The sequence below is a fragment of the Heterodontus francisci genome, chromosome 1 (assembly GCF_036365525.1).
Source record: "Heterodontus francisci isolate sHetFra1 chromosome 1, sHetFra1.hap1, whole genome shotgun sequence".
NCBI lineage: Eukaryota > Metazoa > Chordata > Chondrichthyes > Heterodontiformes > Heterodontidae > Heterodontus > Heterodontus francisci.
Window position 1 is genome coordinate 250,142,472 of NC_090371.1, and position 23,740 is coordinate 250,166,211.

Genomic DNA, 23,740 nt, shown 5'->3' on the forward strand with positions numbered 1-23,740 from the left:
TCTGTGATAGGGCAGAGGGCAGGCGAGATTAAATGACAAAGATGTCATGGAATAAAAGGCAAAGGGACTAGTAGAAGGGCTGTAGTGAAAGACAAAGCATTTGTCCAGAGAGAATGTTAATGGCAGAATAATGAACAGCTCCGTCCGAAAGCAAAATCATGAAAAACAAGTTTAAGACTGGCAAGTGGTTAAAAAAAATAATCAAAATGGCAGTCATGGTCTGAAGTTTTTGAACTCAATGTTGAGCTCAGAGGGCTGTCGAGTCTCTAATTGGCAGATAAGCTACTGGTCCTTGAGCTTGCATTGAGCTTCACTGGAACACTGCAACAGGCCAATGACAGAAATGTGGGCATGATATAAATAGCAAGCAATAGTAAGCTCGGTGTCATGCTTGTGGACTGAGCAGAGGTGTTCTGCAAAGCAGTCACCCAATCTCTGTTAGGTCTCCCTAATGTAGAGGCACCCGCATTGTGAGCAGCAAATACAGTATACTAACTTGAAAGAAATACAAGTAAATCGCTAAGTCACCTGGAAGGAGTGTTTGGGACCTTGGATGGTGAGGGGAGAGGATGTGAAAGGGCAGGTGTTACACCTCCAGCGATTGCATGGGAAGTGGGAGAGGTGTCTGGGATGATGGAGAAGTGGACCAGGGTTTCGCGGAAGGAAAGGTCCCTTTGGAATGCTGAAAGGGGAGGGGGGGGGGTGTGTAGATGTGTTTGGTGATGGCATCACACTGGAAGTGGCGGAAATGGCGGGGGATGATCTTTCAGATAAGCAGTAGGGTGGAAAGTGAGGACAAGGGGAACCCTGTCGCGGTTCTGGGAGGGGGGGGAAGGGGTGAGGGCAGAAGTGTGAGAAATGGGTTGGACATGGTTGAGGGCCCTGTCAACCACAATGGGGGGAATCCTCGGTTGACGAAAAAAAGGAAGACATATCAGAAGCGCTGTTGTGGAAGGTTGGATCAAATTGAAGGAAGTTTGTCTTTGTCTATGTCAATTCTTTTAACTCAAACATAATGTTTGTGGCGATTCAAGAGGTAGTTGTGACAGGTGAGTGTGATGTCCTCGGGACTTGAGTGAGGTTTAGCCGTGTTTGGTATAAGATATGTGAGACAGAGCTTGAGACAGAAGCAGCAAGCTGTTCAACACAAAGGCTTCTTCTTTATTCTGTTTTACTTTCACTTTCCCTTTGCAAGCATGTGTGTTCTACAGTAGCCTCTAGAGTGCACAATGGACAATGTAATTGCAATTTCTAAACACTGCAACACTACAGTGAGGATGTGCCATCCACTGAGGTAATACACGGCCTGTTTGGGAAGGAGGGAAAATGAGAAAGAGTTGTGTTATTAGGGATTTGAATTCTCAGTTTACAGATAGGATTCTGTGCAAATCGGACTCAGAAGTGTGAATGGCATGTTGTAACCTGACTGCATGCATTGAGTACCTGACATCCCAGTTTGACAGAGTCCTAGAGGGAGAAGGTGAGGAACAAATTCCATATGGAATTGAATAACATAGGTAGAACTAGACCAGATGTTTCTCATGCTAAATTTAGTGCATTAGGAAGGTGGCTTAAGGGAATGTAATATTTTCTGAAATACTTTCAATGTCACATGTGTTATGTTCAAATGAGGAAGGATTGAAGGGCTTCCCTCCTTTCCCTCTTCTTGTTTGAAGACAAGAAGTTTAATTCTTTCTTAAAGTGATGTACTGGCCAATTCAGTAGGGCTTTGATTACTTACTTGCTATAATCATAACAAGAAAAAACCGGACAGATTTTCTTGAATTTAACAAAGAAAGAGGTTAACTTTATTGTACCTTTAATGAAAATAATAAACTACGCTCCAACTTTAATGCACACGGTAGAGTTTTACACACACACAAATAGGTTACAGAGTGGGGAAATGTAGATTGGTTGAGTTAGAGTCCATAGAAAAGAAGTATATAGTCTGTGGCATTTGGTGATTCGGCTGGCTTCTATTTATTTATTTTTTTAATTTAGAGATACAGCACTGAAACAGGCCCTTCGGCCCACCGAGTCTGTGCCGACCATCAACCACCCATTTATACTAATCCTACACTAATTCCATATTCCTACCACATCCCCACCTGTCTCTATATTTTCCCTACCACCTACCTATACTAGGGGCAATTTATAATGGCCAATTTACCTATCAACCTGCAAGTCTTTGGCATGTGGGAGGAAACCGGAGCACCCGGAGGAAACCCACGCAGACACAGGGAGAACTTGCAAACTCCACACAGGCAGTACCCAGAATTAAACCCGGGTCGCTGGAGCTGTGAGGCTGCGGTGCTAACCACTGCGCCACTGTGCTGCCCACAAAGCTGAAGTTGGTTGTCCTGAGCCTTTTAGCTTGAAAAGGTAGATGATAGGTTTACATAGAAAATAGGAGCAGGAGTAGGCCATTCGGCCCTTCAAGCCTGCTCCGCCATTCATTATGATCATGCTGATCATCCAACTCAGTAACCTGTTCCCGCTTTCGCCCCATACCCTTTGATCCCTTTAGACCCAAGAGCTATATCTAACTTCTTTTTGAAAACATACAATGTTTTGGTCTTAACTGCTTTCTGTGGTAGCGAATTCCACAGGCTCACCACTCTCTGGGTGAAGAAATTTCTCCTCATCCCAGTCCTGAAAGGTTTACCCTGTATCCTTAGACTATGACCCCTGGTTCTGGACTCCCCCACCATCGGGAACATCCTTCCTGCATCTACCCTGTCAAGTCCTGTTAAAATTTTATAGGTTTCTATGAGATCCCCCCCTCACTCCTCTGAACTCCAGTGAATATAATCCGAACCGACTCAATCTCTCCTCATACGTTAGTCCCACCATCCCAGGAATCAGTCTGGTAAACCTTTGCTGCACTCCCTCTATAGCAAGGACATCCTTCCTCAGATAAGGAGACCACAACTGCACACAATATTCCAGGTGTGGCCTCACCAAGGCCGTGGATAATTGCAGCAAGACATCTCTGCTCCTGTACTCGAATCCTCTCACTACGAAGGCCAAAATACCATTTGCCTTTTTTATTGCCTGTTGCACCTGCATGCTTACCTTCAGCGACTGGTGTACGAGAACACCCAGGTCTCGCTGCATATTCCCCTCTCTCAGTTTAAAGCCATTCAGATAATAATCTGCCTTCCTGTTTTTGCTACCAAAGTGGATAACCTCACATTTATCCACATTATACTGGATCTGCCATGCATTAGCCCACTCACTCAACTTGTCCAAATCACCTTGAAGCCTCTCTGCATCCTCCTCACAACTCACCCTCCCACCCATTTTTGTGTCATCTGCAAATTTGGAGATATTACATTTAGTTCCCTCATCTAAATCATTAATGTATATTGTGAATAGCTGGGGTCCTAGCACCGATCCCTGCGGTATCATACTAGTCACTGCCTGCCATTCGGATAAAGACCCATTTATCCCTACTCGTTGTTTCCTGTCCGCCAGCCAATTTTCTATCTATTGCAATACACTACCCCCAATCCCATACGCTTTAATTTTACATGCTAATCTCTTATGTGGGACTTTGTCGAAAGCCTGCTGAAAGTCCAAATAAACCACATCCACTGGCTCCCCCTCATCAACTCTACGAGTTACATCCTCAAAGAATTCTAGTCGATTTGTCAAGCATGATTTCCCTTTCGTAGACCCATGCTGACTCTGCCCGATTGTCCCACTGTTCTCCAAGTGCTCTGCTATAAAATCTTCGATAATGGACTCTAGAATTTTCCCCACTACCGATGTCAGGCTGACTGGTCTATAATTCCCTACGTTCTCTCTACCTCCCTTTTTAAATAGTGGGGTTACGTTAGCTACCCTCCAATCTGTAGGAACTGTTCCAGAGTCTATAGAATCTTGGAAGATGACCACCAATGCATCCACTTTTTCTAGGGCCACTTCCTTAAGTACTCTGGGATGCATACCTTCAGGCCCTGGGGATTTATCGGCCTTCAATCCCATCAATTTCCACAACACCATTTCTCTACTAATACTGATTTCCTTCAGTTCCTCTCTCTCACTAAAGCCCTGTGTTCCCCAACATTTCTGATATGATATTTGTGTCCTCCTTTGTGAAGACAGAACCAAAGTATGCATTTAGTTGCTCTGCCATTTCTTTGTTCCCCATAATAAATTCCCCTGTTTCTGACTGTAAGGGACCTACATTTGTCTTCACCAATCTTTTTCTCTTCACATACCTCTTCACAAAGGTGGTCAGTCAACAAGCAGGATTTGAAAGCTTTCAAGCTGGAATGGAAAGAGAGAGAGAGAGGTCTTGGGTCTGTACATGTCAGAGTCCAGAAGCTTCTCCTTTTTTTCTGCAGATAGACACAAACTGAAAAGCACAGATGTGGAGGGACTTGTCACATGACAGTCACTCAGTGATACAAACATAGCAGTTAGCAGTATTTCTCTCTTGCTAAAAAGAACAGGCAGTTTCCTTAAACTTCCTGAGTCTTGGTTCTTGCTGGGGATTGAGTAGACATTTTGTCTCCCTCCTCACAAACCTTGCAATATAGGATACAGTGTTGCAAATTAGGTGTCCATCCTAAGCTGCCAGCAAAATCATCTTTTTTTCTCTGTTCTTTTTAAAAATTTCTTCAAAAAATATAAATTCAGATTTACACTCCGTGGATTAAAGAAAATTATCATTCAGCAAAGCGAGTTGGCGTGAAACATGCTGGTTGATAGTCAAGAGAGACAAAGGGAAATTAGGCAGTGTGGCTGTGGCTTTGGTGCAGAGAATCAAGGTTGTTGTTCCTCAAACAATGGAACACCTCTCGGAACACGGACGGCCAATGCAGACCAAATGGGTCCCACTTAAACAAAAGGGGGAGGAGCAGAGCTATTGGCAGTCAGGATAGATAGAATGATGGGGGAATGTTTAAGCTAGATGTGGCGATAGTTGTGGTAGGTGTAAGAGAGTACCTATACCATCTGGAGAAAACCTTAAGGTTCACCAGTGAAAACATAAATCAAAGTTTAATAAGTCCAATAATGGGAGATAAAGAAAGTACATGGGCTGAAATTTACCAGCCCCCTGATGTCATGGGTCATGGTGGGGGGGCGGTCCAGAATATCCTTCCGGGAGAGGCCTGCCAAAGGCCTCAATGCCAGGAAGGCCCTGCTCCATTTTACCAGTGGCGGTGAGGCCCCGGGGTGGCTCCCCACGACTTGGTGAAAAAAATGAATTAACATATGTTGTTGTAGCCTCAAAGGCCCATAGCTATCTCTCCCATTTAAGAGAGACAGGTGGTGATGTATAGCTTGAGGGCCATCACTCCACAAGCATAGGGCAAGGCGAGGAGGCAGTCCTCCATGAACTACCACTGCCAGTGCAGGACTTGAACCCATGCTGTTGTCGTTTCATTCTGTATCATACACTAGCTGGCTATCCAACTGAGCTAACCGACCCCCCAATAACAAATGTTAGTAAAACATAATTAAAGAAATACTTAGCTTGTTGTGATGGCTGTCCCACACCAATATTCTGGCCGGTGCACGGAAATCCCGCTTAACACTGGTGGGGAGGGGAAAGGAGTGAAATTTTCATGGCGGGGAGGGGAGTGGCAAAGCTGAATGTGTTTGGCTGAGGGGATGGTGGGAAGTGGTTGAAGGTTAAAGTAAAGAAAGTTCGGGGGGAAAGGTCGTGATGGAAAATTTACTTTTTTTGGGGGAGAGGATAAATAATAAACTTATTATTCATTAGTGGGGGTGGGGAGGAGAGGGGATTGGAAGCGTAAATAAAATTTTATTTCAATTTGTTGCAAAACCTGGACCTTTAAACATTAAAATGAAGCGGAAGGGCCTGAAGCTCTTTAACAATGGTGCCGGCGCCCACGCAGTGGTACTGGGCCCTGTTGCCAAGGATGGAGTGCCCGCCCCCTGATGATGTAGAGGGGGCGGGTGATCCGCACTCTCCATGTTACTCTGCCACTGTACGAAATATCGTGGCGGCTCTGACACGTCTCGCAAGTTCACTGCGCCTTTTTTCAAGCTCACTGCCGTTCAGGTAAAATGAATAGGAAAGTTAACATTTGAGCTGTGCTTGTATTAATGCAAGAGGTCTGACAAATAATTGCCTAAATTTCTGGTCACCACAGTACAAAATATATATTGCATCATTTGAAAAAGCAAGCAGAATGATTGAGTAATGCAAATTGAATATATTTCAAAAAATAATATTTTGGGATATAGTAGATAATTAATTTGACATGACATATGATGAGTATTGCATGCCTGAGAGGACCTGATGATCTTGGACCTATGGACACAAAGCTTTCCATCACTGAGCTTTTCTTCACCCCATATCTGGGTGTGTTGTAGACTAATGGATTGAGATTGATTGCCAGAATTGGTCAACAATGCCACATTGTTACAGAGTGAACTAGATGGACTTTCTTCATCTACCAGTTCCTAAGTTTAACACAACTTCATCAGTAGTGTAGAATGTCTGGTGCCTAGTCTCACTGGTGTGAAAAAGACTATGGCTGCCAGTGCAAAACATCAACTTTTACTCACTATTTTAAAAGCTGTGTGTACTCAAGTTAGATGTTTTCTACTTAAATTATCAAAAATGGAAAACTTCACCTGTTTGTGTTCCAAAATTAAGTAGCCCCCAATACTACCTTTCGATTTTCTTACCAAATCAAGTGCAATCATCCTTGAGGGGTCAGTGGGTATATGCATCACATGATGTAGTACAAGGCCCAGGTTCCTTCTCTGATCTCAGCAGAGGCAGGAAAGGCAACATTACAATTAGCTTAACATCCCTGTGTATAGGGAAGGGAAAAATCATCCAGAGTACCACTTCCTATTGCTATTTGGTAAAGAAGGAGGTAACTAAAGGGGTTTAGACTGGCAGCTCCAAGAGAGAACAAGAAAGACACTGAGCCAGGATAGTGGACTGAAAAGCATAAAGAATGAAGAGAATGACTGTGGAAAGTAGGGGACAAAGTGGGAGCAAAATTGTTTGAGAAGTTTTTTAAAAAACTTTTAGAGGTAATGTAAAAATTGGCAATCCTGACTTTACAAAAGGCAAGATTAATTACACCAATATGAATAACCAAATAATCAGTGAACTCATTAGATCTAATTTATGTTCATAAATTACATTAATTAAAAAGTAAAAGTTTCCCCTATGTAAGTCAAAAACCACAAATCCTGTTATTACAGTTTCATAATTCAGAAGGGATGTTAACAATGACACGAAGGAGAGCAATAATTACATTAATTCAATTGATTTGAACTAAGACTTCTCCAAAATCCTAAAATGGCAAATGCCTCTTTATAAAATGTAACTTTTAACTTTGTACAAAGTGAAAGTGTTAATGAATCAAGCTAGTTTAGCATAATTTCAATATACAAATAAAGTTTATTATTGAATATGCTGTACTGTAAACTTATGTGGTAAATATTTGTTGTAACAGATCTAAGGCACCAGGGTATTACATTGTCTATATGTTTCTAAGTGCTTCACCAAGGGCATAATATTTTATTTAAAGTGAACAAAGTACTAATAATAAACCAGTTGCAGATCTTTGACCGTGATTTGAGAGTCAATGTCAAAAGTCAGCCAGCTGTCCAGTGCATGCACAGGCACAATGAAGCAAAGGACTATGAATTTTACTCAATATTGGATGCCAGGTTTTTGTATGAGACCCAACAGTGGACAGAAGCTGATGATCAAGGCTGTCATCTTCAGTTCATGGCCAGCAAAAACCCATTGATGGATTCAATGTTTGTTTTTGGCAATTGAAAACCTGCATTCATTTTCAAGTTTTTATATAGCAAAAAAAAAATCAGAACCTCTCCAAATTTGGTTTGATTAAGGTACGATGTTACTTCAGTGCACGTGTGCAAGTGCGGTTTAAAGGAGACAGGCATCTGGTGCACCACTTCTGGTAGCCATTTGGGCTGCCGATTTGTCAGATTTAGTAGTTTGCCAAAAGTGTTTGCAAGCTGATATACAGGATCATTAGTGAACCCTTTCCATCTTTCTGTCCTCTTTGGCTTCTAAAAACAGTAATAGCATCCATATGGTGAAATGTCTCATATTTCAGCCTTGTTTTACCATGTGGAGATCTAAGTTTCATTATTGTGATACTAAATGTCAGATCCATTCTCCACATAGTAAAATCTGACATACTCCAGTCATGTGCAGATTAGAGTTGACATTCCCTATCATAGTCAGGATCTCCACATGTTCAACCAGGTAGCCAACGTGAGTTTTTATGTTTTGAAATTTAGTGGAATTGAAATTTTGGTAGCTGGGGGCTGTTGGACTGCTGAGGATTTCAATCAGGTTTGTAGCAGTGTAGCCAGTCCTGCAGCAAGAACGCATTTGATTTAAAGTAAATGGACATTAAAGGATCAAGTGGCTGTACTGCGAAGGCAATTTGTAAATTGACAATCGCCAGAAATGGGCCAAGTTTCATATCCCAGGAACCAACAGGACTTTGAACTGAACTTTTAAAAGAAGCTGGGAGCTGAAATGAAATTATTCATTTTGAGACACAGACACAATCAAGTGTCTTCATGAATATTATAGTCAAGAGATAGCTGATGCAATCAGACAACACAATGGTATGCATTTATCCAGGTTTAACCTACTTGCCTCAACCATTGCGCTCATGTAGCCAGACTGGAAATAGCACTTACGAGCTAATGGGCTGTGAGTTCCAGTATGTCTGGGTGGACACTCACATCCCTTGGAAATGCTAATCCCAAAAACTGTTTCATTAAGATGAAACTCATCCACCAACTTGATGATGCTGATAAGTCAGAATCTTTCCCATCAGAACACCTTCATATGTTAATGGACTATTCACGAACACAAGATGTAGAATTGTTGCAAGACTTAAGAAGTTACAATCAAAAGCGGGATGGGTTTGCATCAGCCGTTATGGGTGTGATTTTTATACTATAAGAAACATGTGTTCAGAGACAAGATAACGGTGGGTGCGATTGATCATCCACACAGATGGGAATGCACTCCTCTGAGTGATCGACAAGGTGAATACGGTTAGGAAATAAAGGGACAGCATTTGTGAGTATTAGTTTAAACTTGAAGGGAGCAGGGTGCTGATGTTTGTAAGTTTGCAGTGGTACAATAAACTGTTAAAAGAATACTGAGTGTAGTAAGTTGTGAGCCTTGAGCATTTTCTGCAACTGGATGGGTTCAGATTGGACTTTAGAGTTAAGAATATAAGAGGGTAGGTGCGAGTTCAGCAACCTACAGTAGAGATGGACAAACATCTTCCAATACATTTGTTTAGTCTTAACAAACAATTATTCAGCATAACTAAGTTTAAAATGGTTTAAGCTACAGTTTAAAATGAAGCCTCCATTGGTTAGGTGAAGATAAGTCTGATTAATAGGAGTGTTAAGAGAAAGGAAAATGTAAACAAAACTGAGCACACATACAATTAAATAGTGCTCCCAAGCTGTGAATACAGAACATAACATACAGCATAAATAATATGACCAAGGATGCTGATATAGGTATAAATATTGTTCAGTAGTAAGTGAACATATATAAACTGTCTGAGCAATGATTAAGGAGAAGGATCATCTGATAACGGGACATATATGTCAACAGAATGGCAGCAGAAAAGACTAAAGCTGATTAACTTTAGGCAGACAGCATCATGGTGAGGAAGGTAGAATCGTTTTGGCAGCTTGCTCAGACAGAGCTGCAAGTTGATGAATGTGGTCTGGTTAGTATAGAATCATACTGTGTCACAGTCATCAATTCAAGAATAATTAGGCAATTGGAAGGATCATCACTCAGCTCTACGGCAGTCTAAATAGGGGTTAGCTTTCTACAAAGGCCATTGACTTCAAGTTGCTTCAAGAGTCACTGCAGTTAGGGAATAGCTCTGAATAGCTGGGTCTCCAGCTGCAGTTCCTGGAAGCCCGGGTTTTGGAGCTGGAGCGGCAGCTGGGGACATTGTGGAGCATCCACGTGGCAGAGAGTATCATGGATAGCATGTATAGAGAGGTGGTCACACCGCGGGCTCAGATTCCACTGGCAGGAAGGGAATGGTGACCACCTGGCAGTGAAAGAGGACTTGGCAGGCAGTTCAGAAATCTCCTGTGGTTATTCCCCTGCAAAACAGACATACTGCTTTGGGTACTGTTGGGGGGAATGGCCTCTCAAGGGAAAGCAGCAACAGCCCAATTCGTTGCACCACAGTTGGCTCTGCTGCACAGGGGAGGAGTAAAAAGTGTGGGAATGCAATAGTTATAGGGGATTCAATTGTAAGGGGAATAGATAGGTGTTTCTGTGGCCGCAAAAGAGACTCCAGGATGGTATGTTGCCTCCCTGGTGCTCGGGTCAAGGATGTCTCAGAGCAGTTACAGGACATTCTGAAGGGGGAGGGTGAACAGCCAGTGGTCATGGTACACATTAGGTCCTAAAAGCAGAATATAGGGAGCTAGGAAGTAATTTGAAAAGCAGGACCTCAAAGGTAGTGATCGCAGGATTACTACCAGTGCCACATGCTCGTCAGAGTAGAAATAGCAGGATATATCAGATGAATAAGTGGCAGAGGAGATGGTGTGAGGGGGAGGGTTTTAGATTCCTGGGACATTGGGACCGGTTTTGGGGGAGGTGGGACCAGTATAAACTGGACGGGTTACACCTGGGCAGGACAGGGACTGATGTCCTAGGGGAAGTATTTGCTGGAGTGGTTGGGGAGGGTTTAAACTAAAATGGCAGAGGGATGGGAATCTTTGCAAGGAGTCAGAGCAGGAGGGATCAAAGACAAGAACAAAACACAGGAAGGGGAATAAGAAAAGTGATAGGCAGAGAAATCAAGGGCCAGAATCAAACAGGGCCACAGAGGAAAATAGTGGGAAGGGGACAAGTAGTGTTAAAAAGACAAGCCTTAAGGCTTTGTGCCTTAACGCGCGGAGCTTTTGCAATAAATTGGATGAATTAATCGTACAAATTGATGTAATCGGGTATGATACAGTCGAGATTATGGAGACATGGCTGCAAGGTGACCAGGGATGGGAAATGAACATTCAGGGGTATTCAGTATTTAGGAAGGACAGACAAAAAGCAAAAGGCGGTGGAGTTGCATTGCATTGCTGGTTAATAAGGAAATTAATGCAATAGTGAGGAAGGATATTAGCTTTGACGATGTGGAATCTGTATGGGTAGAATTGAGAAACACTAAGGGGCAAAAACGTTAGTGGGGGTTGTATATAGACCCCCAAACTGTAGTGGTGATGTTGGGAATGGCATTAAACAGGAAATTAGAGATGCATGTGACAAAGGAACATCTGTAATTATGGGTGATTTTAATCTGCATATAGAATGGGCAAATCAAATTAGTCACAATACCATAGAGGAGGAATTCTTGGAGTGTATACAGGATGGTTTTCTGGACCAATACGCTGAGGAACCAACTGGAGAACAGGCTATCCTAGATTGGGTATTGTGTAATGAGAGAGGAATAATTGACAATCTAGTGGTGCGAGACCCCTTGGGGATGAGCAACCATAATATGACAGAATTCTTCATCAAGATGTAGTGTGACATAGTTGATTCTGAGACTAGGATCCTGAATCTTAGTAAAGGAAACTATGAAGGTATGAGGCGCGAGTTGGCTATGACGGATTGGGAAACGTTACTTGAAGGGATGACGGTGGACAGGCAATGGCAAACATGTAAAGAGTGCATGGATGAACTGCAACAATTGTTTATCCCTGTCTGGCACAAAAGTAAAACGGGGAAGGTAGCCAAACCATGGCTTACAAGGGAAATTAGAGATAGCATTAGATCCAAGGAAGAGGCATATAAATCTGCCAGAAAAAACAACAGACCTGAGGATTGGGAGCAGTTTAGAATTCAGCAAAGGAGGACCAAGGGATTGATTAAGAAGGGGAAAATAGAGTACGAGAGCAAGCTTGCGGGGAACATAAAAACTGACTGTAAAAGTTTCTATAGGTATGTGAAGGGAAAAAGATTAGTCAGAAACAGGGGAATTTATTATGGGGAACAAAGAAATGGCTGAGCAACTAAATGCATACTTTGGTTCTGTCTTCACAAAGGTGGACACAAATATCATACCAGAAATGTTGGGGAACACAGGGCTTAGTGAGAGAGAGGAACTGAAGGAAATCAGTATTAGTAGAGAAATGGTGTTGGGGAAATTGATGGGATTGAAGACCGATAAATCCACGGGGACTAAAGGTATGCATCCCAGAGTACTTAATGAAGTGGCCCTAGAAATAATGGATGCATTCATGGTCATCTTCCAAGATTCTCTAGACTCTGGAACACATCCTACAAATTGGAGGGTAGCTAATGTAACCCCACTATTTAAAAAGGAAGGTAGCGAGAAAGCAGGGAATTGTAGACCAGTCAGCCTGACGTCAGTAGTGGGGAAAATTCTAGAGTCCATTATCAAAGATTTTATAGCAGAGCACTTAGAGAACAGTGGTACAATCAGGCAGAGTCAGCATGGATTTACGAAAGGGAAATCATGCTTGACAAATCTACTAGAATTCTTCGAGGATGTAACTCATAGAGTTGATGAGGGGGAGCCAGTGGATGTGGTTTATTTGGACTTCCAGAAAGCTTTTGACAAAGTCCCACATAAGAGATTAGCGTGTAAAATTAAAGCACATGGGATTGGGGATAGTGTATTGCGATGGATAGAAAATTGGTTGGCTGACAGGAAACAAAGAGTAGGGATAAATGGGTCTTTTTCCGAATGGCAGGCAGTGACTATTACGGTACCACAGGGATCGGTGCTAGGACCCCAGCTATTCACAATATACATGAATGATTTAGATGAGGGAACTAAGTGTAATATCTCCAAATTTGCAGATGACACAAAACTGGGTGGGAGAGTGAGTTGTGAGGAGAATGCAGAGAGGCTTCAAGGTGATTTGGACAAGTTGAGTGAGTGGGCTAATGCATGGCAGATGCAGTATAATGTGGATAAGTGTGAGGTTATCCACTTTGGTGGCAAAAACGGGAAGGCAGATTATTATCTGAACAGCTATAAACTGAGAGAGGGGAATATGCAGCGAGACCTGGGTGTTCTCGTATACCAGTCGCTGAAGGTAAGCATGCAGATGCAACAGGCAGTAAAAAAGGCAAATGGTATGTTGGCCTTCATAGCGAGAGGGTTCGAGTCTAGAAGCAGGGATGTCTTACTGCAATTATCCACGGCCTTGGTGAGGCCACACCTGGAATATTGTATGCAGTTTTGGTCTCCTTATCTGAGGAAGGATGTTCTTGCTATAGAGGGAGTGCAGCGAAGGTTTACCAGACTGATTCCTGGGGTGGTGGGACTGACATATGAGGAGAGATTGAGTCGGTTAGGATTATATTCGCTGGAGTTCAGAAGAGTGAGGGGGGATCTCATAGAAACCTATAAAATTCTAACAGGACTTGACAGGGTAGATGCAGGAAGGATGTTCCCGATGGTGGAGGAGTCCAGAACCAGGGGTCATAGTCTAAGGATACGGGGTAAACCTTTCAGGACTGAGATGAGGAGAAATTTCTTCACACAGAGTGTGGTGAGCCTGTGGAATTCACTACCACAGAAAGCAGTTGAGGCCAAAACATTGTATGTTTTCAAGAAGGTGTTAGTATAGCTCTTGGGTCTAAAGGGATCAAAGGGTATGGGGAGAAAGTGGGAACAGGTTACTGAGTTGGATGATCAACCACGATCATAATGAATGGCGGAGCAGACTCGAAGGGCCAAATGGCCTACTCCTGCTCCTATTTTCTATGTTTCTATGTAAGTTTGTTTGGATACTGAATTCTGAATCTGACCAGGCTAAAATACTGATAACATTATTTGTGTGTGTCTTGCTCTTAAACAAGTTTGTCTATTTGTTGTACTTACTCATGGTTTGTCAATGAGAAATCTACTGGCTAAAATGCACAAAGCACTAACTGCGCAGCTCCTCCTCTGCATCTGATAGACTCATAGTTTGTTCTGATTGCAAATCAGGAAAATGCAAATTTATTGAAAAGTAGCTCAATCACTTGCAATGGGACAGATTCAGATCTCTGAGACCCTTTGGAGTGTTTCTGTATTTATAGGTATGGTTTATTCCCACTAGGTGATGATGGATCCAAAGTACCCTTTCCAGAGGGAGATTTGGCTGCAAAATTCAGCTTCATAGCTCTGCTGGTGCCAAGGCTACGGAAGCCAGAAACTTCAAAACTGTTGGCCTGACCACTTCCACGTGGCGTATCATGATTGTAAAGGTACTAGTGTGGGTGTGTCATGCATTCAGAGAGCACTTCTCCAACCTCCACCTCAGCCAGGAGCAGTGTCCAAGGCTGTTTCACCAAGGAGGTGCTCACTGAACTGTGCTATCTCCTACAACTGGACCTGTAACTGCAGAGCAGGGTGAGGACAATGCTGCCAGTGGCTATGACAATTACCATGGCCCTCAATTGCTATGTTAGTAGATCCTTCCAGGCAGGAGCATGCAAAATTGTCAACATTTTGCTACATCAGGGAGGTGACAGAGACCCTGTACCGAAGGAGAGGGGACTACATAGTCTTTTTTCTTCCCAGAGAGAAGCAGGAGGAGTGAGCACATGGCTTTTCCAGGCTAGCAGGATTCCCATTGGTGCAGGGAGCCATTGACTGCACGCATGAGTCTCTGCAGACCCACATATTATCAGAGAGATATACCGCAACCGCAAGGGCTACCACTCCATGAATGTGTAGTTAGTGTGCAACGATGCACAGAACATCTTGTCTGTGAATGGCTGGTCCCCTGGCAGCAAGCAGGATGCATTCATTGTGTGTTCGTCAGCTGTAGTTGGCATTTTTGGGACACCACAATGAAGCAGAAGCTGGCTGCTTGGTGCCAAAGGTAACCTGCTCTGCAGACCATCACAGCATTCTCTTGGCCAAAGTCTTGAAACAAAAACAACCACCAAAGAAAATTCCATTACAACTTTATCCAACAACACTTCCAATAATACGTACAAAACAGAGCGATCCACCCTTATGCATCCCTTAGTGCTTATCTTGCGGGTGCCTTGTGCTCCTCCACTGCTGTCATCCTGAGAGAGGACAGGAGCCATTGCCATTCCCCCGGGGCATGCCTCAGCAATCCCGGTAATCTGCTGGAGCACAGATTGCTGGACTGCTGTGAGAACCTACAAGCCCCTTTGAGCACTGGTATCCACAGCCATGATAGCAGCAGTCTGAGCGGCATGTCACCAAGTCGGGCTTGCATGGCAACAAGCATGGATTTCAATACCTCAGTCTGAGCTTCCACTGCAACATTCAAACATTGGATGGCTTCTGCCTGTGCTGCAATGAAAGCTGAGACATTGTTCACCCGACACTGCATCATGGTTGGATCCTCAAAAGCTGTCCTGGAGTTGGATACCACTTGCACAGTAGAAAGGAAGGTCTCAAAGTTCTGTGTGAAGCCCTGTGCAAGTCAAAGCCAGATTCCTCTGTGCTCTTTGACAGTTACAACAGGCTCTGTGGCAGGCTTAACAATGCACCAAGAACCTCTGTGTGCATGACCATCAATATACTCCTGTACACCGCCTCATCAAAGTCCCCACCTGAATCCTCTCCAGTAGAACTTGCCTTTGACCTCACATTCTGGGGAACTGGCACACAAATTGTCCTTTCTCCCTTGCATGGCTGAGGTCCACTCATGCCTGGTGACTCACAATATGTTGATCCCAGATCTAGTCAACCCTTTAATGTATGTGCAGTGCCAATATCTGAGCTGGTGGCTGTGAGTGCTAGATCAAGTGACGGTGCTTCTTCATCACAGGTCTGCTGTTGCTCATACCCTTCATGATGAGACTACAGTGGCTGGCCAGGTGGCAAATCTTGGGTACCTGAAAGGAGAAATGCGGATGGGGAGCTTTGGGATGAGGGAAGGCGAGGGTGGGGTTGGGGGAGTGGTGCAATGTAGGGGATGGTGAGGTTCAAACAAAAGGCCTGTGGTCACACTATCTGCAGCATGTACTTCATGCCAGATAGCAGGGTGGAGGTGAAGTGGGATTTGAGAAGGTGCATAAGGTAGGAACCTACCGCCACCCTAAATATTCTCAATGACACCGTATTCAGTAACCTCAGTCACTGCCAGCCCCATGATGCAGAGCACCATCTCTTTCAAAGAGGTCAGAATATGCAGGTGTGCCTGTCCGCCTGTGGTTCTCTGCTGCTCACTGTGGTTATGTGTGATCTTGCCCTGCATGACGGAGGGAAGAGTGTCAGTGAGTGTGTTGCAATGTGTTTGGGTTATGTGCCTGCCATGGCTGAATAGCTGGAGGTATCTGGAAATTGTGAGATGTGAGTGTGAGGCTGGTAGCATTGGTAAGTGTGTGAGGGTGAGGTGGAACACCATATGTTAGGCATGAGTCCTGATTGCTGATGGGTCAGTGATGGGGCTGTAGTGCATTGAGCAGCGTGAGAGGATGGTGGTGTAGTGGGTTTTAGATGTCATTTGAAGAACCAATCACTAATCTTGACCACTCGTGTGAGGTCATTGATCTTTTTCCTTCACAGCTGCCAGGTACTCAGGGCCAGAACTCCAGGAATTCATGTCCTTGACCATCTTCTCCCATTCCCTTCCTCGGATGTTCCTTGAGGTTCTCCTGGCCCCCTGTGGAAACACGGGCCGGGATTTAACTGGAAAGCCCACCTCCGCCGGCCCCGGAAGCCACAATGCTATCTTATGTGGTTCAGACAATTACTTGCCTTACATCAAAGCCTTCCTGACACTTCCACCAGATGCTGTAGCCAGAATGCACTTCCTCTTCAAGTGGGTAGGTTAGCTGTGTGTAGTGCTAGTCGGGTAAGCAGTGCATTTAGTGCTGGGCTGCATGCTACAATCATGCTGATGACCAGGCAGCACAAAATTTATTTGCTGCATGCCTCAATGATATTGGGCACAAGGTAATCGCTCATCGCAATCCTCCCACCCAATAATGGGCCTAATCAAATTTTTTCCCTTTAAAATTTTGAGAGTGTCAATGGCAGAAGTAAATGATATCACAGAGCTGTGCACAAGCAGGAGAATGGGGGAAATCTTTTCAAATGGCAATCTGCATCTGTCTCCAGTTGAAAAAAAAACACTAATAGAGATATAGGAAACCAACTTGTTGAAAGTGTTGGCTCAGCAGAAATTTACATTTCTGAATCTCTGGAAGCGGACATAAGCAAAACTGTTTCTCCTCACTGTTAGGGCAGAGATTCTTTGATAATGACACAAATTAGTATCATATTTCTCCTGAGCCTTGATAAAATTACATCATTACTTGGCAGAGCCAAAGAAGAGAACAACAGTTATCTCTTAAAACAGTGTGATTCCACTATATCCTCACAGCTGTATGTAAAATAATCTCCAGTGTTAACAGCCCTTCAAGTACATCCAAAAAAAATCTTAAAAGCTGTAGGATTAGAAAGGAATTTTGAAATCATAGTATTTAGGCTCAGTGTCAAGTCTGTCTAAATGCCAGGATATTGCACAGCTGAATTATTACATGTCTTGTTACAGTGTCTGAAAATAACCTGACTGAGGCTTTCATGGCCCTTGTTTTGAAATTTAGAAATGTGTCAAACTGGTGACAACTAGTGTTAAGTTCTTTCATAACAGTAGCTGTACAGGAAATGCCAACCTGCTGCTAAATGACAAACCATTTTCCAAGTAGGCAATTTCACTAATAATACCGGTATAGGAACATTACTGAGTTATTCTTTAGGAAAAGTTACTCCAATATAGATCAGCAGGAAACTCACCACTTGCCTCAATATCCCAGCTATTAAAATCCGACGAGAAATGGTTTCATTTCAGGTCCCAATAGATGCAAGATTAAACAAAAACTTGTTCAAATTGAACAAAACCCTTGAGTGTGTGATAATTACTGCTAATTTGCCAAGATAACTCATAGGAGCTCACATTAGTAGGTAATTTGGGAAACACAGAATTGACACTGAATCAGTAGGGGCTGGAATGAGTCGTGACATAGCTGCCTTTACATTTTGTGAGGCCCTCTCTTGTAAGTGCCTTGGTGCCCCTTCAATCAAAGCAGTAAATGAATCCAAATTTCTTTATTAATATGATTAAAGAAGGTATTGTGTGACCATCACATCATCATCACATTAGTAACAAGACTGTGTTATAAAGGTTGATTCCACAATCCCACGCTTCCTGTGGGAAAGCACAAAAAACACAGATCTGAAACAAAGCTACAGCAAGTAGCATCAATTCTCTGATTTCCACTCCCTGTGGGTAGCATGCAGTTGCGGAATTAACTTTATAGTTTTATTAGGACCTTAATGTCTTACAACAATGCATGTCTATTTAGTTTAAAGGGTAAAATCCTACTGTGGATTTCAGATCTGAATACCTTATGTAGAAAGTTTTGACAATTGCATATAACTTCACCACTTCCACCAGATGTGCACCTCCCCTTTAAGAGGGGCAGCCTAGCTGTATGTAGTGCTAGCCGGCCACGCACCCAGTAAGCAGCACATTTTGTGCTGGGCTGTATCATCAACATTTCTCAACATGATTCACACATTTAAATTACTGTACTGACGGTTGTTACATGGACAAACATGACAGCCTTTGTACTAGTAACGTTCCACAGACAGCTATAAGTGTAGCTGTGTATTTGAGGGAGAAATGTTGATTAGGCTATTGGGATAGTTCCTTTCTGAATCGTAAAAGGGGGCAAAAATGGATAGACCATAAGAACAGATGCTGGAATCACAATGCACATTTAACCCATGCGCAATGATTGAAATGCAAACAGCACACCAACTTTGTGTTGACTGCTCATTGTAAAGATATCTGTGTGCAGCCAGTGCTAACTGCATTGTTCATTGGCTCATTGCATCAGCAAAATCATAACTTTCTAGCACCACTTAAAACCACTCTGCACTGCTTAAAGCTAGCCTGCATTTATTAGAGGGGAGGTATATTATGGCTGGAGCAGGTGTTGGAAATCATGCAGGAATCTGTCCTGGGAAACAGTGAGGAATGGCATAGAACGGACTCCAAGGTTTTTGGATGCTGCACGAGAGGTCTTGATGGAGGAGATAAAAAGGAGGTGAAAAGGGAAAGAGATGTCCTATATCCACAGAAGGGGCAGGAGGCCCTCCAGATACATGGTCAAAAGGCAATGGGAGCAGACAGCTGTGGAGGTCAACTGCAGGAGTCATGCCTCAAGGACCTGGATGCAGTACTGCAAGGACACAATGTACTAAGGGCACAGGATGGACTCTGGGTGGGGAACATCAATGTCCCTCACCAAGAGTGGCTCGATAGTGTAGTATAAGCTGCTGCTGGGTAAATTATGTATATCGACCTTCAGCATAATCACAGAATGTGATATCACGGGTCTGAACCTCGTGTTGCTCAGTGTTCATGTAGCTACCTTAGAGATAAGATGGCTGTAGTTACTTTGAACCAAAGTCTATAATCCGCATTCAATATGAATATCACACTGACAATATACTATATGGTGGCAGTGGTAAAAACGACTTTTGTAGCATAGAAAGCAGAAGAGATCGAAAACATTGAGGAAAAATGTAGACAAATCGATAACTTTGCCAGAGAGCTTGGAGCGATCAGTGGGGCCCAACCATGCTGAAGCATGGCCGAGATGGATTTGAAGATTCGACAGGTATGGTTCTGCATCGGGTTTAACGGCACAATTGGATAGAGAACGCCATGGGAGACAGTGTGGACAACATCCTGACTACCCTGGGGATTGATGAAAAAGAAACCTCATATAGCGAAGTAATTAAAGCACTGGAGGGATAGTTTCAGATCAGATAGAATGTAATAGTGGAAAGGGCTAAGTTCAACAAATGCACCCAAAAAGTTGGTGAAAGTATTGATTCATTTATCTATATAAAGTAGTTGAGGATTGTGACTATGGGAATATGCGAGAGGAGCTGATTCGGGACAGAATAGTAGATGGGGTTATAGACAAAGCACTGTCAGACCAGCTTCAAGTGAAAGAGAATTTTACTTTGAAAAAAGCCATTCAATTGAGCAGGCAGGCAGAAGTCCGAAAGTTTAATCGACTATTAGGGGGGTCGGGGAGTCCAGCCTCGAAAATTCTGGAATCAGTTGAGTCTGTGGAATAGACAGAGAATAATGGCACCAGAAAGCCTAAGAGGTAGGAAAGACACCTGCGGGCAGCAACACTGAATTGCAGTAGATGTGACCAGGAGCGGCATTAGTGGGAAAATTGCCCATTTTGGGAAGCTGAATGGTTCTGGTGCAAGAGAAGGGGAAACTTTCAGCAGGTCTTTTGCAGCAGAAAATAAATGCTGCAGACTAGTTAAAAGATAGAGGAAATAAAGGAGGGATAAACCATCAGTACTCCCTTCCTTGGGGAAGTGCAAGAGAAAAACAAAGATTGCTGGGAAGCAGAAATCTTAGTGGGGGAAAATAAAACAAATTTCAAGTTAGATACAGATGCAGCAGTTTCTATCCTGTCTGATGAAACACCTTGGCTGAGGAAGGAAAGGCTTAGGAAAACCAACAAGAAATTATACGAGCCAGGAGGGATTCAGTTGAAGGTTGCAGGAGAAATACAGACAACCTTAACACACAGAAATGACACCATTCCGAAAACTCTATGTTAAGAACTAAGCCTGTTCGTTACTCAGTAAGAAAGCTTGTTTAGCCTTACAGCTGTTAAGCAGAGTGGAAGCAAATAGTCCCAGAAAACTTTTCATTGGTGGTTTGAATATTGAAACAAATGAAAGGCACTTGAAACAGTTTGGCAAATATGGAAGAATAGTAGAAGTTCTGCAGATGAAAGATCATGAAACAAATAAGTCAAGGGGGTTTGCTTTTGTTATCTTTGAACAACAAGAGATGAAAGGAATGCAGCCAGGGATATGAATGGGAAGCCTTTGGATTGAAAACCCATTAAAATAGAGCAAGCTGCTAGACCTGTATTTGAAAATAGTAGACGACGTAGACCACCTCCACCCCCAAGAAGCCGTTGTCCTCTTAGGAGGATTTGAGGAGGAAAGGTAGGAATGGTGAGTGGATTCAGGAGAAACAACAGTGCTACATTAAGAGAAATATAAGATCACCTAAAAGACCCCTTCCTTCGAGGCCAGTGTGAAGTGGAGGAATGAGGGGGAAGCAAAATGGTTCAAGAGGACCTCCCTCATGCGAAAGCAGTTCACCACCTTGGTTCACCACCATCTCGCAAAGAGATGATAACATCCAGAAGAGATAATTATAGGTCAAGAGTATCAGCGACCAGAGAGAGCTGATGAACCAGTGATACAACCAACAAAAGATAACACAGACGACATGAGTTATCCAGTAGTTCCACTCACACACAAGAAAGTGAGGAAGAAGAACTGAAAGACTCAATACCCCAAACAACTGAAAGAAGAACAAGCTATGACAGAGTTGTGTTACAAACCTGATGAAGGAAGTCAGAGACTTGAGGGGAGATATAGTACAATGTACATAAGCTGTTGCTGGGTAGATTATGTGATGTCACGAGTCTGAACCTCATGTTGCTCAGCGTTCATGTCGATACCTTAAAAATAAGACCCCTGTAAATAAGCCCCTGATACTTTGACCCAAAGTCTGCTATCCTCATTGAATACTAACAGCACACTGACAATATAATACAGGTAGCAGCACAACTGACTGAGCTGGCTGAGTCCTCAAGGACATAGCTGTTAGACTGGGTCTGCAACAAATAGTAAGGGAACCAACGAGAGGGAAAAACCTACTTGATCTCATCCTCACCAGTCTACCTGTTGCAGATGCAGTGTAGATAGGAGTGACCACCACACAGTCCTTTATAAATGAAGTCCCTTCACCACTTTGATGATACCCTCCATTGTGTTGTGTGGCACTACCACTGTGCTTAATAGGATAGATTTCAAACAGATCTAGCAATGCCAAACGTGGGCATCCGTGAGGTGAAATGGACCATCAGCAGCAGCAGCAGAAGTATTCAACCACAAACTGTAACCTCATGGGCCAGCATACCCCCACTCTACCATTCCCATCAAGCCGGGGGATCAACCCCTGGTTCAATGAAGAGCGCAGCACCAGGGATACCTAAAAATGAGGTGTCAACCTGATGATCCTAATACCCAAGATTACTTACATGGCAAACAGCAGATGCAGCATGTGACAGACAGGGCTAAGCGATCCTATATCCAACAGATCAGATCCAAGCTTTATATTCCTACCACATCCAGTTGTGAATGCGGGTGGACAATTAAACAACTAACAGGAGGAGGAGGCTTCACAAATATCCCCATCATCAATGATGGGGGAACCCAGCACATCAATGCAAAAAACAAGGCTGAAGCATTCGCAACCATCTTCAGCCAAAATTGCCCAGTAGATGATCCATCTTGGCTGCCTCCTGAGGTCCCAAGAATCACAGATGTCAGTCTTCAGCCAATTTGATTCATTCCATGTGATATCAAGAAATGGCTGAATAAGGGTTGGCAATGCAGCCGTACACGGACGCCAGTGTCCATTGTAAAGATTTTGATGTCCGTGATGGTAATTTCAGGGATGAGAAATTTCTCATTGGCTTCTTTTTTCTGACCAGTTCAGCTTTCAAAAAATCACAGCTGTCAGTTTCACAGCTGACAGGTGTTAGAGCAAGGACAGCACTTCTGAACCTTGGACAAATTTATGATTTTCCAGTGGGTTCTGATTTTTTGTTAAAGCCCACTGAAAACCATGCAAAAAGGTTAGACTCCCCTGCTTCAAGTCTTTAGCCTTGTGCTTTAAAATAACCTAGCACCAAGGTTATTTTAAAGCACAAGTTTAAAGGCCTGTGCTATGGAAACTTATTTTAAAATGTCAAAAGTCACTTAGTGAATATCTGAATTTCTACACTCTGACACACATTACTTTCACTTGGGACACAAGCTTGGTGACATGTTGAAAATTGCTGGACTTTTACTTCTATGTAAATGTCACAATTCCACTGCTATTCATTTGAAATCACATTGTTCCAGAACTTGTATTGAGGGGAAGACAGGCAAGAAAATCCAAGGAATCTCCAGAAGTCAGCACTGTAATTTCCTCATGAATACAAGAATATGGTATAATGGAGCTGAGTGATATTGGCAAAAACAGGATGCCGCTAACCTGTATACAATAGTGAGTAAATACAATATAATGCATAGCTTTAATGAATCTTAATCTATGATGAACTGTCTACAATTCCTTATCAAAATCCATGCTGCATTTGTACTTTTAAAAAATGTTGGGGAAGACATAATAAAATGTTATTATGTTTCATTGAGCATGTTAGAAACAGTTATTAACTGTTTTGTTTTGCTGCAAATTGGATTAAAGGACAAGTTTTACAAGTATGTCAGTAACTTCAATGTGCATCATTTACTATCCAGTTTGAAGACAGATAACCTGAATTTCCAATGTCATTTGAAAGTTGTCTGTATCATATTAGGTTAAAAGTGCACCTTTGCTAACAGGCAATAATTTTGGACATAAAATCTGGAGTACAATCTTACAGTTAGTGGCTAAACATTTTATAACGAAATAATATATGCAGCAACAACACGCAACTTTTGCAGAAAAGCTTTTTGTTAACAATTATTTCGTCAGAGCTAAATTGGAATCAATAGTGATTGACTGAGAGATGGACGTAAATGAATTTTAGAGAAGAATTGAAGGGCGCTCTTTATTTGTAATTCTGTTCATCTAA

At 42.9% G+C, this 23,740-nt stretch overlaps 1 long non-coding RNA gene across 1 annotated transcript in view; it reads left to right on the forward strand.

Moving 5' to 3' along the window:
• Positions 1 to 23,166, forward strand: part of LOC137358286 (uncharacterized) — a 45,379-nt gene extending 22,213 nt beyond the window's left edge. The window contains exon 3 of the long non-coding RNA XR_010971213.1: positions 23,028 to 23,166. This is a non-coding gene — a long non-coding RNA (uncharacterized lncRNA). The remainder of the gene's footprint in view (positions 1 to 23,027) is intronic.
• The last annotated feature ends 574 nt before the right edge of the window (positions 23,167 to 23,740 follow it).